Source organism: Cicer arietinum, chromosome 6, assembly GCF_000331145.2.
Source record: "Cicer arietinum cultivar CDC Frontier isolate Library 1 chromosome 6, Cicar.CDCFrontier_v2.0, whole genome shotgun sequence".
Lineage (NCBI taxonomy): Eukaryota > Viridiplantae > Streptophyta > Magnoliopsida > Fabales > Fabaceae > Cicer > Cicer arietinum.
Window position 1 is genome coordinate 65,520,767 of NC_021165.2, and position 5,690 is coordinate 65,526,456.

The following is a 5,690-nucleotide window of genomic DNA, read 5'->3' on the forward strand; positions in this document are numbered from 1 at the left end:
ATTTCTTAAGTGGCAAATGCAGAGGCACCATTCTAATTTTGTTGTCATATGGAAAGTAGACAAAGAGAAACAGTAGAGGGATTTATTTCTTAAGTGGCAAATGCAGAGGCACCATTCTAATTTTGTTGTCATATGGAAAGTAGACAAAGAGAAACAGTAGAGGGATTTATTTCTTAAGTGGCAAATGCAGAGGCACCATTCTAATTTTGTTGTCATATGGAAAGTAGACAAAGAGAAACAGTAGAGGGATTTATTTCTTAAGTGGCAAATGCAGAGGCACCATTCTAATTTTGTTGTCATATGGAAAGTAGACAAAGAGAAACAGTAGAGGGATTTATTTCTTAAGTGGCAAATGCAGAGGCACCATTCTAATTTTGTTGTCATATGGAAAGTAGACAAAGAGAAACAGTATAGGGATTTTTTTCTTAAGTTAGAAACAGGGACCCCTCCTTACTCTCCAATAGTCTTCTTCTTCTTTTTAATATTCTCCTCTCCCAATTATTGTTATCATTTCTTTACAGCTTTCTCTCTGCTTATGCTTCTCTATGTTGGTGTGAGCATTTTTGTGTATCTTCTTGTTTTGTAGCTTATTCTTTTTTCGGTTAAACATGTTTTAGTTTTTATAAAACTGTAATTTTAAATATTGTTGTATAGTGTCATTATTATTTATTATTGTACATTGAAATGATGAGAAACATGTTTCTCTATGCCTCTACATTAGTCACTATGCTGCATGTGCTATGTGTCCTCCCTGTATTTGCATTAATATACTCTTCCACCATCCAATCAGTTTTCAACTAACTCTTATTTCCTCTCTTATTCTCTAGTATATACTTCTCATTCTTGCCTTGCCTTGTAAGCCTTTCCCTCTTTTTTGTAACAACATTTTGCTTCGCCAAACACACAAGTGACATTACTATTTATTATTTTATTTTTCTCTGCACTAAACTATGTATTATGACAAGAAAGGGTGCATGTTATTGCTGGCAGCTTCGGTTCACAGACAAAGAATGAGCAGAAAATTTTATTGAGCTAACTTCCCTTTTCCAAGGTGTTTTGTTGCAAAGAAAGTTTTGCATGTGTGTTGTGTACAGAGTAAAAATAATAATTTAAGTTTTAATTTGACCTCAACCCCCTTTTCCTTTGCCGTGTCTTTTGTTGGTTAATCATAATTTGATTACAGACACATGTGCTTGAGTAATTAACTCAACCAATCATATTGCTATTTTATTTTTCTCTTTATGCTGGGACCAAAACTATATCCCACCACATGACCCCAAATTCATTAATCATAAGCTATTACATAACAAATTCACTAAATTGAACAGGGCAGTTACAGTTGCGTTTGAAATTAAAGTTATACCTTATTATTTTTATAGAAATCTATCCTAATTAAGTTTATTAGCTCCTCAGTAAGTTTATCGGCCACATTAGAGAACAATTATAATCAATATCAAATATCACAAGCTTTCAGTAACAAATTATCCATTTTAGTTAAAATTACTAAAAGAGCATTTTATCAAACACCTTATATGCAGAATATTTTTACCCCCTTTAGTTTAATAAATTCAAAATGATTACATTACAGAAAATAAAAAACACAAATAATGAAGCATAATCATAAAATTAGAATATAAATTCCTTACCTTTTGGTTCACACCACAGTTGTAGTTTAACGGTTTAAGAGACCCGGTTAACTTCACGTCGTAGTTGCGGATGTTGGAATGAGAAGGGATTAGCAACAATTTCACATTTTCTAAATAAAAAAATTATTATGCAAAAATTATTTCACATTTTTCGTTTTTTTATTAATAAATTAAATTAAATTATGTAAATAAAAAATAGTTAGTGACTAAAATTTTGGTCGCTAAAATTTAGTTGCTATTTCAGTCTCTACTTTTTGTTAGCGACCAATTTAGTGACAGATTGATATTTAATTTCAAGGTTTAAATTTTCAGTCTCTATTTTGGTCGCTAGTGTAAAAGGAAAATTTTCTATTAGTGATAATTAGCGACTGAAATTGTAGTCGCTAAAATTCAGTCGCTATTTCAGTCTCTAAATTTCATTAGCGACCGATTTAGTGACGAAAAAATATTTAGTTCATAAATTCAAAATTACGGTCTCTATTTCGGTCGCTAGTGTGACTGAAAATATTCGGTCACTATAGGCGAAATTTCTAGTAGTGTTCGTCGCGAGCGCTCTTCGCATCTTCAACTCCCATGTGTGATAGTTGTCACTGGACAACGATAGCGACACCGTTACACTCGTCAGATTTTCATATGGATACACACAGAGATTGATCGAAATTTTCGTTTTGATTGTTTGCATTTGCAACTATATTTCTCATTGTGATTACAAAAAATGAAGACAAAAGAAAGAGTGAAGAAACTTCTTGATTTGAAAAAAAAAAACCTAGATCAGAGATAAATTAAAGAGGACAAGAAAAAAATTCAGTTCAAGAATTCATCAATTGAAAAAGAACGACGAATCATACATGCATCGCGGAAGCAGAGCGGAATTTACCCGCTCTGATACCATCTGAGAATTGGAACAGAGTTTGAGAGAAAACTCAGAGAGAAAAAAAAAACTTATTCATCTTATTTTGAGGCTATTCATCACCACCATTATATAGGTGCATGAAATAACAAAAATCATAATTGAATGTGAAGCCACATCAGCAACTAACAAAACAGAAAGGAAAGCCATTAACTGCTACGTAATTGACTATATAACTATTATATAACTGCTATTCAGTACTCTTTTCATCATCAATGCTCAATGTCTAGTGTGACTCATAGGAATATTTATGATGTGACAAAAATATAAGCATGTGGCAAATAGAATGTTGAGATGACAACAAAATAGATTGAGGTTTGTTTTAATAAATTATAATAGATGTATAAAGACAAAAAGAGTAAGTAGATTAATATTTCTTCATCATATGCATATTTTTTTTTCTTATTGATTTTAGTCTTTAATTATCTCAGGCTTAAATATAATTTTGGTCATTTATTTATTGTTTGAATGATTTTGGTCTCCTTTATCTTTTGTACGTCATGTATTCTAGTTCTTTTTGCAATCACAATAAAAATTATATCAGCATCTGATCATTAAAATCACTTCTAACAATTGTTAACATATGCTTACTATAATATTCTTTCAAACAAACATCAATCTAACCCAATAATATACTTGCACTTGAAAAAACTCTCCTTGCATGCTTTGATGTAGATATAAACTCTTTGAAATGAATAATTTTTTTATCATAGTTCGCTATATTTTCATCATATCCTTGTTAAGTTTGTACACTTAACTTTATAACTAATTTAAGATTATACCTCAAAAGTTCATGAAATTAATCATACAATAGTTTGAAAAGTTATGATGAAAAAGATTAACATTCATTATTTATAAACGATAAGCAAGGGTGGCATGTCATGCATAATAACAATTTATTGATTTCACAATGTCTGAAAGCAAGGTATTTTCCTAGGAGCAAGACACACTCATTTTGCTTGGAGGATCCTTCATGCAAAAATACCAATAAAAAATGATCTTTTTAAAATAGGATTTAGTTGTGATCCATTGTGTGTTTTTTGTTGACAGCATAATGGGACAATTTCACATCTCTTTATAGAGTGTCACTGGTCAAAGTAGGTCTGGTTTGCTTACCTTTAGGTTTGATATTTAATTAGCATGATTCCAGATATGTGTCATTTCACTAGTGGTTGGAAAGAAATATTATTGATGGAAATGACAATGTGATTGTATATATGTTGGCCTTGTGTTAAGAAATATAGAGTGCTAGAAATAAAAAAATATTTTGAGGGGACTAATGTTGATGTGGTTACCATTGTTCAAAAGACACATAGATCTATTGTTAATTTTCTTAGTGCTAGTGTAGTGTTGTTGGAGGCGCTAAATGGAGGTTCCAATTTGTCTATATCTGATGTTCGTTGGACACCCCTATTTAGTGGTTGTTATAAATTTAATGTTGATGCATTACGTCTGATAGATGAGGATAAATGGGGTATTGGTGTTGTAGTGAGAGATGTTGATGATGTAATAGTTGCTGCTAGTTGTTGATAAGTCATTTCATTACCAGATTCAAGAGGTAGCAGAAGTTTTAGCTATGCATAATGATTTAAAATTTGTTAAAGATATATTTTTCTTGAATCTTATATCGGAATGTCTCAAATATATGGTCATGACATGGAATGCTAATCAACAATCTCTTTCTATATTTGTTATATTATTGGAGATTGTATTAATTTTAATGTTTGTTTTCATAGTTTAAATTTTTTACATGTTAGGCGTGAGACCAACCAAACTCCTCATCATCTAACTAGATATGCTCTTTATTGTCTGAATTGTATGTGGATTGAAGAGACTCTTCATTGTATTTTTGCTATCTTTACTTTTAATTTGTTGGACCCTAAAACTCTACTTCAAAATTTGAATTTTGGAGAAAACTGCAGCCACTGTCAAAACGTGTTTTCTCCATCAAAGTGAAAATAGATTTGGACACATACTTATATGTAGGTTATATTGTCATGCCTAATTAGAAAGAATAAATAAATATATCATGATATGTTCCAATAGATCTATACGAATAATTTGTCGAAATAAAAAATATAAAAAAAAGTTTTCTATCTGGCACCCCCAGTTGTACCTACCATCCTTAAAACACATTAAAAGACAATTTTATATTTTTAATTATTTAAAATAAGCTTCGAAGTTGATAGTTTCGAAAATTTCAAATTTTTAAAACTGATATATTTGAAAATTTCAAAGTCTCGAATTTTTTAAAAATTAAATTTTCAAAATAGTTACATTTCGAAAATTTCCAAACCTTAGAATGTTTTAAAATTTTAAGTTTTGAAAATTTTAGATTTTAAAACTTTGGAATGGTAAAAAAATCAGAATTTCAAAAATTTTAAAATTATTGGATTTATTCTTCTTGGAACTTTTTAGATTGTTCGAATGATTCAAAAACCTCTAAAAAAGAATTTGCACACCTTTTTCATAGGAATAAAAAAGTGGTGAAAAATAGTACAACAGTTAACCTATAAAGAGATGTTTATAATTAATTTCGGAGGAAATAGACTGATTTAGGTAATAAGATGAGAGTAAAAAAGTTAATTGATAATATCGTCTCAAATACTAACTTTAACCATTTGAAAAAACAAATGTTATGTTGATGATAGGAACGTACACCTTTTCAACACTTCAATCCCTTATTAAAAAAAAATGGTAGTTTGGTGGCTGAAACTACAAAGTAAAATAATAAATTATGTTTGAAATATCCAATAAGTAAAAACAAATTAAACTAATAAATATTAAAGAACAAGATTAAATACTAAAACAAATTTAATACTAAAACTACCAAATCCGAGCGATTATTGCAAAATGATCAATATATTATGGTTGGTGCGGCTTTTTATTTTCTGATTATTTTGCAATTTTTATTTGAATTATTTTGGATGTGAACACTGCTACCCATAAGACAGAAAATGGCAAAAAGAATCATTAAATATTAAAAAAAAAAATGATGGCATAGAATCACAATTACAGCTGAAGCTAATTCTGCCCTATGATACAATATGAAACCAACAAAAATTTAGGTTGCACACTAAACACAACTCCCAGTCCCCATCTACGGTCAGCACATTTTACTTGCAGCAGAGATT